The following is an 11,583-nucleotide window of genomic DNA, read 5'->3' on the forward strand; positions in this document are numbered from 1 at the left end:
GATTCTACCTTCATCCAGATCTCACTGGGTCCCTTTACTAAGTTCCTGGTTCCTGAATCATCTCCTGGGGTGGAGAAAGTTTTTTGATTCCCAACACCCACCCTTAGCAAACAGGGCTCCAGTCAGGACCAGGGCCCCAAGGGCAATGCCAAACCCAGAATTAGAACAAGCAAGAAATAAATGGAGTTTTAAACAACCCGCCAAGTTAGGCCCACAGAGGTTCCACCTTTTTTGGCCCTGTGCCCTTGTTCCATTGGCATGATTCTTTGTAAGAACCAGTTCCAGCTGCTGGGCAGGGCTCTCCAGAATCTTGGCAGCCAGCAGCAAAGGCCCCACAAGGAGAGGAGCCAGATGTCCTGGTTCCCAGATCCAGTTGTAAACCATGGACGTGTATCTTCATCTGCCAGACTGTGAGGGGATGCTGACCTGGCTGTGTTCTCTTCATTCTCCCTGAGTCTCAATTCCTTCTGTTTTTTAATTAAAGGATAATGCTGCCTCTAGGACCTACCAAATAAAGTTGCTGGGAGAATTAAGTATGGTAGTAGACATATAAGCTTCCAAAAACCTTTATTTGTTATAATTACTATATTATCATTAAATATTTTAATTATTCTAATCATCAGTTTAGGGCCCATTCTATTAGGGCCTAGTAGAATGAGGTAGTTAGGCTTCATACCCCTGTCAAAGCTAAGTAGGAACCTAGAATTAGGTACTTGGGTAGCTTCCTGCTTCATTCATCCTTTTAACATCACTTATTTAAGCCCCTTTTCCATACTAGTGGATAAAAAGACAATATGGAAACAATACCTGCCCCCAAGGAGCTTATGTTCTAGTATTCTATTCCTGGCTCTCTTTGGAAAAGAAGTTGTTGGTTGGTTATGTCTATAATCTACCCCTCCCAGACCCTCCCCCTTTTCTACCATAGCCTGGAATTTCCATTTGAATATATTTAAACCCCAAAGTCAGTCCTTATACATTGAAGATCCCCAATTAAAAGGTTTTACAATGTCTCTCAACTCACATTCTCCTGGGGGATATAATATTTGTGAAATAAAATATACAAAGGCTATGCGATGCATACATGAGTGTATGTGGGTAAGGGGTATACTCTAAGTGGGACTTGTTGTTCTATTGTTGCTTCTTTCTGGAAGAGGATATCATGAGAGTATTTTCTTGACTTTGCTTGAATTGGAGTTGAATCTGGCAGAGTAGCCAAAATCCTCAACCTCACTCTTTCTTCCAGTCATTGAAGTCCAGAGGCAAGACAAAAGTCAAGCTGATGGCTGATGTTGCTAGTTGGGGGAACAGCCTCTTGCAAAGGTAAGACTTGAGGTGATGGGGGAGTCTTGTAGACTTAAGGGGCAGCCAGTGCTAGAATTGGAGACGGAATGTCATTGCCAGCCAAAAGACCAATCTAGATGGTGTAGATAACGTTAGAAGTCCAGAAAGGTAGAAAGTAGCCAGCTAGTGAGGGACTTTCATGCCAAACAGAAGATTTAATATCTGATCCTAGAGAAAAGGGAAGCCACTGCAGTTTGGAGTAATAGAGTCAGATCTTTAAGGAGGAGCCTGGATCAGAGTTGGGAAAGAGTTGGGGCAGGGAGACCAACAGCAGCCTACTGCAATAGGAGATAAGGGAACATACCAAGCCTGTGCAAGGAGATAGAAAGGAAAGTATAAGAAGCATGTTGTTGACTTGACCACAGATTTGTTTTGTGGAGTGAGTTTGAGAGAGGAGCCAATGATGGTCCTGGGGTTGTGAGCTTGGGTGACTGGGAGCATAGAAGTTTCCTTACTCGTGGTAATAGTGGGTTTGGGGGGAAAGGTAATGAGTTCTGTTTTGGATGACTATAGGATATCCAATTCAAGCTGTCCAAAAGGCAGTTGGTGGCATTAGACTGAAGTTCAGGAGAGAGAGACTGGGCAGGATAGAGACACCTAGGAATCATCTGCATTGAGATAATTGGATCTATGGGAGATATGCTCCCAAGATCGTATAGAGGTAAAAGAGAAAAGAAGCCAGGATGGAGGGAGTGTGATCCGGATGAAGAATCAACAAAGGAGACTGGGAAGGAATGGTCAGAGAGGGAAGAGGAAAACCAGGAAGGGGGAGCATCCAGAGGAAGAGAGTGGCTGAAGAAAAAGCAAGGAGTGAGGGAGGAAAAAATATTTGGCAGTTAGGAGAAGGAATAGGGAAGGGTTAGGGATATTTAGGACCACTCTTTCTTCTCTTCTTCTTCCTCCCCAGTCCCAGGTCCTTTCCAATTTTCTGGGTGAGAAGCACAGAAGCAGTCCCCCCCCCCCCATTCTCAAGAAACCTTCATGTGGGTCGGAGATCCAAAATCGTGTTTTAGAATCAAGATTTTTCTGCCACCTCAACTTATCTAGCTGGGATATCGGGGGGTAATGCTCTAAATACAGATAAGTGATAATGATGATGATGATGATGATGATAATGATAAAGATGATGAAAGGGAAACTAGTAAAAAGGGAACTAGCACAGGAACCCAGATATCCCCAGTTCAGAACTGTTCCTATGACATCACTGCAGCTCTCTCACGGGGTTCTCTGGGTGTGGCCAACAGTTGCTATTGTGTACTGAATTAAGTATTTGTTCTTCTCATCCTCACCCCCTCATGGCCTCAAGTTTGTATGGAATGGGTGGAGATTCAGAATGCCATTGGCCTCAGTTAGTTTGCTGAGACTTGTCTGGGAGATGGGAAAATAATTTGTCAGCATTTTTAGGGAAGGAGGCCCAAGAGAATGGTAACTTGGGGGGGGGGGCGGGGGAGAGAGAGAGAGGGATCATCTCCTGCCTCCATCCCATGGCTTTCCAAAAGGAATGGGGCTGGATGGTGAGTCAGAAAGCTCTGAAAGCTACAGGAACGTCTGGCCTAGAGACCTCCACCTGGAACTCCAGATATGCAAAGTCTAAAGAGTGGAGAGGGCTTGGGAAAAGGGAGAAAAGAGAGAATGGGTGGGGCAGGAGAGGAAAGAGACTCAGGGAGAAGAAGGAAAGTAGGAAGGGGAGAAGAAGAGCAGGGAAAAGGGGGAGAGAAAAATGAGGAAGGAAAAAAGGCCACAGAGGGAATTAGGAGGAAAGAGAAATGTGGAATAAGGATTGCATTGGTATGGGTTACCCTCATTGGTGAGGAACTGCCTTCTTTCAATACCTTCTCTGCAATTCATCATTTTAGAAAGTTGCCTGAACCAGGGACAAGTTAAATAATAGGGTACCTATCCTAGGAAGGACTGGAACCCAGGTTTCCTGGCTCTGGGCTCTCAACCAGAGTATCACAACCAGTGCTCAATATTTCCCCCCCAATACTTTGACCTTCCTACAACCCATAAGGGAAAATGAGCCATTTTGCAAATGAGGTCATCAAAACCCAAACCTGGATCCCTAGGGAAGGTCTTGTACTAATTGGGCTCACTCCCAGTGGGATTTCCCACCTGTAATTGGAAACTCTCAGAAGAGATCAGAGCTGACCACTAAGGAAATTTCATGTAAGATCCTGATGAGGACTTGAGGGAAGCCCACAGCTCTTAGCCATCCTGTAGAGACCCACCCCAATGCTCCCTCCTCCAGGAAGCACTCACTCTGGAGAAGGGGGGCATTCTCCTGTTGTCTATACAGACTCCTCCCTTCTTCCTTCTTTGGCACCCTAAAAAATACTCCCACCGTCTTGTCCCTTGTGTTATCTTCTGTTCTCAAGCACCATCTTTCCTTCTTTCCTTCTCCTTCTCCAACCCAACTGGAAAATGGAAGGGGCCTTCACTGATTCTTTGCTTTCCCCTCAAATGAGTTAGTAGTCAGTGGACTAGATGTGGAGGTAGTCAAGGTTAAGAGACTTGCCCAGGGACATACAGCTAGCATCTGAAGTCACATTTGAATGCAGATCTTTCTGCCTCCAAGGCCAGTCTGCTATTGACTGTGTCATCTAGCTACTCTTTCATCTAACCTACTATGTGAGCAGCTTACTGAGGACCCATGAAAGGCAAAAACCACACTTTACTCTCGAGGAGCACATAACACTTTATTTTATAATTGTAATGTGGTGGTCAAGGGCAGCATGACAGTGAAAGGAAAGTTGTCCTCCCAGTCAGAGAGATCTGGGTTCAAGTCTTGGCTCTTCCTCATACTGGCTGAGTGATCTTGGCCATTGTGATCTGAAGGACAGCTCTCCAAATACTAAATCTGTAATCTATCCATCCATCCATCTATCCATCTATCTGCACATATGTATTTATAGACCTTTATAGAGGTATGAAGACACACATATACCCATGTAGTATAAAATAATATAAAGCTAACATATCCTATAAATATTTTATATTGTTAGTTAATATACTGCATATCATATCATTATTATATGCCATACCTATATAATATATAAATATATATCATATATAATTGCCTATTTAATATATAAAATATTATGTATAAATCTACAATCTAAGTACAATCTCTAATAACTCACAACAATAATACAAAAACCAATGAACAGGTCACCAAGGGAGCTCTTTCTTAGGACCCCTCAACCACAGAAGTGGCCAGTCTATTCTCAGAAGGCCAGGAAATTCAATATAATAGCCAGAGAGCTCCAGATATAGGTCTCTCCTGCATTTTACTCCTCTCACCCCACTTCCATTCTTGAATTTCCAATTGTTGGGTGTCTTTCCATCCCAATGCTCTTGAGTGACTTCCATTCTTGTGAATGGGATAATATCTGAAAATGACTCCCTTTCAGTTGAATTTAATGGTGAAAGAGTGGAAAGTTTGGGGGGCACCCAAGAGGACAATCATAGAATGTCAGAGTTCTTAGGGACCTCAGAGGAAGAAGAACCGGAAGGCCTGGTCTGGGCTTGGCTGCTAACTTACTCTTTGACCTTGCCTGGGTTCTCTTCTCTGAGCAGGGAGCTGGTTGGACTAAATGATTTCTAAACTTCCTTCTTAAAACTCAGTGATTCTAAATCCACCCTGAGCTCAAGCCTCTTGTTATAGAGACAAGGAGACAGATAAGCCCAGAGATGCTTCACATAGCTGAAGAGTGGCAGATGGGATTTAGGGCTTCTCCTTCACTAGAAATGACCCTGGTTCTGGACTCTCTGATCCTCCTTGGGTGATCTCAGGTTGATCATCACCTTCCCAGGTCTCAGTTTCTCCAGGTGTAAATGAGGTAGCTGAGCTAACTGACCCATGCCTTTCCTTACAATTCTGATCTATGGTCTTTGACTCCAGTCCCTAGATGTAGAAACAGATAAGATGTTGGATGCCACCTAGACCAGTCCCTTTCATTTACAAATGAGCAAACTGAGACCTCCAACTGAAAGAATTGGATCATCCAACTTCCCAGGCCTCAGTTTCTCCAGGTGCTAATGAGGTAGTTGAGGAGGCAGGAGCACAGGTTAAGGGACAGAAGGGATGTGTGTTGTTGTTTAGTCATTCTTCAGTTCTGTCTGACTCGTTTGTGACCCTGTTTGGTGTTTTCTTGGCAGAGAAACTGAAGTGGTTTGCTATTTTCTGCTTTAACTCCTTTTATAGATGAGGAAACTGAGGCAAATTAAGTGACTTGCTCAGGTTCACATTGCTAATAAAAGTTTGAGGCTGGATTTTAAGTGACTAGCTAAGTGACTAGCTAAGAAGTGGCTGAGATGGGAATCTGAAGACTTATCTTGCTCACTCCATACACAGTGCCCTAATAACTATGTTGGGCTGCCTCTCCTGGGCAGAAGTGAGGGAGATAAGGAATCAGAAGGGCTTGGATCCCTAGAAAAAGGGAGGTTCTCTCTCTCTCCCCCTTTCAGCCCATCCCCCAAGCTCCCCTAAAAAAAGGCCACATTTTTCCCCAAAGCCCTTCCCCAAAATCTCTTAGTCAGACCCAGTTTAAAGTTCCCGCCTGCCCATATTTGAAATGTTGTTTTTCCACAGGCCAAGGCAGGGAGGAAGTGGTTGAGGAGGTGAGGGGGAGGGAAGGGAGGTACCCCGGGTGGGGAGAGTCAGTGCCCCAGCCAAGTGGGCGGGACTTGGCACGTTGGTGGCCCCAATCCCTGGGAAGAGAGTGGGGAGGGGGGAAGCCTGGCAGAGCTGGGGCCACGTGTGGTCGGGGCTCGTGTGAGCTGCCCCAGCGCCAAGTGGGCCTCGGGAGAGCTGGCAGTCTTCTCTGTTTTGTTCACAATGGGCCCCGGCCCCACTTCCATTGGATTGACCTCATTTTCTGCTGAAGCCCGGCCATCGGTCCTGTCCTTCCAGGGTAGCAGACTAGGCCAGAGTTCATGGTCACAGACTTAGGACTGGAAGGAGGCTCAATAGTCCTCAAGTCCGCATGACTCAATTTACTGAGGGAAGGACAGAGGCCCTTCTGATTCCTTATCTCCCTCACTGCTGCCAGGCGGCCCCTCCCCGGGGAGGAGTTGTTAGGGCACCTGGGTAGGGAGTGAGCAAGATGTGGGTTCAAACACTTACTAGCTGCGTGACCCTGGGCAAGTCACTTAGCCAAGGCCGATTGGTCTCAGGATCTGAGTGGGACTTGAGCCCAGGTTATAGGATCATAGATTGAGTCCTTCCTCCTTGATTTACGGATGAGAAAACTGAGGCACAAAAAGGACAAGGGACTTGCCCAGGTTCATACAGCTAGTAGGTGTCTCAAGCAGAATTAGAACCCAGTTCCTCTGACTTGGGGGTCAGTGTTCTTTTCACTCCCTTAGGTCCTTGCTGCTTCTCAAGTTAGCCAAAGAAAAACCTGTTTTGTTGCTCTGTGTTTTTGTTATTTGACAATAGCTTGCTCTCTTCTCCCTCAGAGACCACAGAAAGTAGGGGTGGGGAGACACACCCATCCCCAGGAACCCAGGATGCTGCGCTGGTTCTCCCTCCTCACCTGTCCTCAGGGTGGACCTTCACCTCTCCCTAACTGATTTCCCACCATTGTCCACCAATCCACTGAGTGTCTTTGGCTCCAATCTCTGAGCACATTAGGAGGCAGGTCCTCTACATTTGTCTCCTGCCCCCAGTCCTATCCCTGGCCCATGTTCCTCAGTTTATTCTATAGTCCCCTCTGCAGTCCTGTCCACCCTTAGGAGACCTGAAGACACCTGGTTACCGACCAGGCAGAAAGCTCTCAGGGGAGGTTTGGGAGACCTGTGAGGATGAGCAGAAAGGAGGTGGGGGACATGATCAGAGGTCACACTTACCATAGTGGCCAGCATAGCAGAGGGAAGAGACAGCTGGCCTCTAGAGGCCATGCTGAGGAGGGAAGGGAAAGGTCACCACAAGCAGCCCCAGCCCAGATGGGGGCTGACCCTGCCCACCCACTTCTGGGACACCCACTTCTTCTGGACATAGCTATTCATGCAGATTTCCCATTCCTCCCCATTCTCTTGATAGACCCTGAGAAAGGCCTTTCTGTTTTAGCCATATCCCACTCTTTGTAAACATTTCCTCTCCAGATCATTTTTTTTTTTAGTTTTTGCAAGGCAATAGGGTTAAGTGGCTTGCCCAAGGTCACACAGCTAGGCAATTATTAAGTGCCTGAGGTCAGATTACCTTCCTCATTCCAACATTTGATCTACTTAGTCCCCCACCTGCATCAAGAAAGGCCTTTAATTGATCTTTATTAGAACTGAAGCACAATTCCCTAATTATTATATGTGTCTTGACTTATCGGCTACCTCAAGAGCAGACATTTCCAAGTCTTTTCAGGCTTCTCCGGCAATAGCCAGCCCAGCACCTAGCAGGGGTTCAGGCAAAAGAAGTCTATCCACTCACCACACACTCTCACCTCACCTTTGTTCTGTCAATACTTGGACCAATCACTTTCCCAAGCCTCTTACCCTTTCTCAGCCTCAGTTTCCCCACTTGTAAGATATAAAGATTGGACTTGATGAATTCTGTGTCTATGATCCCATGACTTGGGGCAAGGCACTTAGCTTCTGGGCCTTAGTTTCCCCATCTGGAAAATGAGTAGAAAGAACCAGAAGGCCTCTGAGTTTCCTTCCACCTCTCTAACTAGGTGGCTAGGAACTCCAGGGCGAGGGAAGTCCCTCCACATGCAGAGAGGATGTGCCAGAGTCAGGCCTTCCCCTCTGAGACTCAGTTTCCTCATCCAGAAGTTGAAATGGATGATTTTAAGGTCCCTTTTGGCTCTAACAGAAGTTAGGATGGGGGGGGGATAGGTTGAAATGTCTCACCTCTCCACTGTTTCAAACCTCCAATCTAACCCTTGGGTCTGGGAGGAGTAGACCAGCCCATGGTCTGCCTTGGGGCACCTGGCCCCCAGGCGTGGGTCAGCCCCACGTGGATCTGTCTCATCAGGAAATGGGGTCCCCCCCTGCCCCAACCGCTGCTGCAGCTGTGAGGAGGGAGGCTCCTGGCCCGACTGGCTGCTCTACTTGGATCCTGGGGAGAGGGAGGAGGAGGGCGGGGGAGGTGGGGGGCCTTCACGTGTCCAGGCCCTGTGCCCTGGCTTCCTGCCCGGCCTCATTTCCCGGTTTGGACGTCCCCCCAGCTCAGAGGAATGTTTGCCTTTTAAAAGGACGAATGGCATGTCCCAACCAGCTGGGCCAGCCCCCTCTCCCCAACACGTGCTCCCATCCTCAGCTGCTTCCCATGGAGGAAAAGGATGCTTGGGGGTGGGGATGGGGGGCTAGGGAAGGGGGGGCTGGGGGGAAGGGGGCCAAAGTGGGGAGGAATGCAGGAAGGAGTGCCTGCTCTCTAAGATGGGTGGGGGAGACTCTAGAGCTCTGTGAATAGAGTGCAGGGGACAATCAAACAGATTTGGGGGGGAAGAAAGAAACCTATTTTTTCCCAGTATGATTGTTTTCCTTTGAAAGCCTATAGATTTTATTTTTGTATTTGAAAAGCCTAATTCTGAGAAGAGACTTTCTAAGATCCATCAGACTCCCAGAGGGGTCCAGGACATAAAAAAGGCCAAGAACTTCTGTCTTAAGCCATCTCTGATACCCTCCTAGATTCAAATATTGGGGCCTGGAAGGCTGTGATTTGGGTTGGAGGACAGGGCTAGGAAAAATGGAGCTACCTCTTGGGGGAAGGGGCACATCAGGCAGTTTTTTTGAAACCTCCTTCCCCCGCCTCAAGAGGAAGGCTCTGCCACTAGGGGCACACCCAGAGCCAACATCCATCCTGAGAAAATGACTCAGAATTTCCCCATTTCCACCACCCCCCCCATATTCCTAAGAGAAACAGAGAGGACTGGCCCAAGACCACCCATCAGGGTAGGGTCTCCTTCATTATTCCCTTCCTGCCTCCCAGATAATCAGAAGCCAGATCCCAAGGATCCCAAGTTTCTGCTCTACTGTCGGGGTGTGCCCCCCATTCCCACCTTGCTCTATCTCATGATGCCAGAATTCAGAGGAATCTTGTGTTCTTAGATATTTTTCCCCCAAGAAAGAAGTAAAAGGGTCTTTTTTGTCTCTGAGGTCCCTCCCTCAGAGTTAGGTGCCCTTTTTCCTGGAAAGCATCAGGGTACAACCTCTGATCATTTTGTGTGTGGACCCCATACAAATAGCCCTTCTGGTAGGTAGTCACTCATTCAGCATCATTTCGGAGATCGGATACAGAAAAACCACTGCCTTCTGGGTCTGAGGGAAAGATAATAACTGTCGAATAGTGTTAAAATGCTTCACAAATAAATCATTTAATCTCTACAGATAGGCAGTATAGAAAACATTATCCCCACTTTGTAGATAGAGAAACTGAGCCCCAGGGAGCTAAAGGGACAACCTCTCCAAGTCCTATATACCCCAGAGCCAGAATTCACCTCCAGGGGCTCTGATTTCTTTTCTTTCTTTTTTGGAGACAATCAGGGTTCAGTGACTTGCCCAGGGTCAAACAGCTAGTAATGTCTGGGGCTGAATTTGAACTCAGGACCTCCTGACTTCAGGCCATTGCACCCCCTAACTGGCCTCAGGAGCTCTGATCCCAAGTTCAGTGTCCCTTCTATGTCTCCAGGCTGCCTTTCCACTAAGACACAAATGCAAATGCAGATAAATATTACAAAAAGATAAGATAAAGTCCTTGGCCTCATGAAGCTTATTAGTGGGAGGGGGGATCCCCCTCTAACACAAAATAGAGGATAAATGTAACCTGGATACTGGGACCCTTCTTTTCTGAATCTAGGGATTTAACTCCCCCCCCCCCCAGTCCTTTCTCTTTGATTCCTTGTGTCTCTAAAATCTTCCAATAGATATTCAAGCAGTCATTGCTAAAGCTGGGGAAATAAAGAAAGGCAAAGACAGTCCCTGCCCTCAGGGAGCTCACAGTCTCATGGGCAAGACCACAATCAGACATTTATACAAATAAGATAACAATAAACTGGGTAATAATCAACAATGGAAAGGTAGTAGAATTAAGAGAAATCAAGCAATATTCATAGCTTAGGTATAGTTGAGAACTATACAAAAAATAACATAATACATATTACATATATAATAACATATTACATACAAAACATCATAATCTCTTGAGGAAGACAAAAGGCAAAGAAATTTGTATAAATAAGCGAGAGATAAACCTAGTAAACTGGAAATAATCCATAATGGAAAGCTAGTAGAATTAAGAGGAATGAAGAAATATACAGAGCTTTATGTATAGTTGTTAATTATACATAACATAACAACATATTACATGTAAAACACTACAATCTCATGGAAAGAAAAGCAAAGAAATTTGTACAAACAAGCTATAAACTGGATAGAGTGGAAAAACTGGAAATAATCATCAATGGGAATTGAAAAGAAAAAGAAGTATACATAGTTTATATACAGTTGTAATGATATGTAATACAATATAATATATGATATTATACAGGTAATATATCATAATATAATATATGACATATGTAAGAGAACAATATAGTATCTTATTTTACACAAAATTATATCACATAAATTATATTACATAAATATTATACAACAATATATTTCACATTTAATTTAACACAATATTAATAATATATGCTATTATACACATAACAACATAATGTTATATTCCACAAATATAACATATTATATATATGACATAACATAAAACCACATAATAATATATACATAATGTGATAGAATATAACCTCTATTGCTTAGGTGTTCACAATGAGTAATAAAGTGCCTGCTTCCCACACAAATTCTTTTTTTTAGGTTTTTGCAAGGCAGTAGGGTTAAGTGACTTGCCCAAGGCCACACAGCTAGGTAATTATCAAGTGTCTGAGGCCAGATTTGAACTCAGGTACTCCTGACTCCAGGGCCGGTGCTCTATCCACTGCACCACCTAGCCACCCCCCCCCAAATTGGTATTTCACCTAAAAGAAAATGAGGCATGTATAAAGAGCTTGCAGGTTCTCCTAAACAGATATAGAAAATGTATAAAGTTCTTGTGGTGACCTTGAAGCTCCTCTTAGAAGTCAATTGATCTTGGCATTCAAGGATGCTGGAGAAAGAAGGTGGAAATAATTGGTGGCTGTAGGTGTGTGGCCATATCGTCTCCATGATGCCTCCCTTGTGAGGAGAGACATCAAAGGGGCTGCTGGGTTGGTCATGTATCCAGAGTGAAGGATAACTGATGGATGGATG

Source organism: Macrotis lagotis, chromosome 1 (assembly GCF_037893015.1).
Source record: "Macrotis lagotis isolate mMagLag1 chromosome 1, bilby.v1.9.chrom.fasta, whole genome shotgun sequence".
Lineage (NCBI taxonomy): Eukaryota > Metazoa > Chordata > Mammalia > Peramelemorphia > Peramelidae > Macrotis > Macrotis lagotis.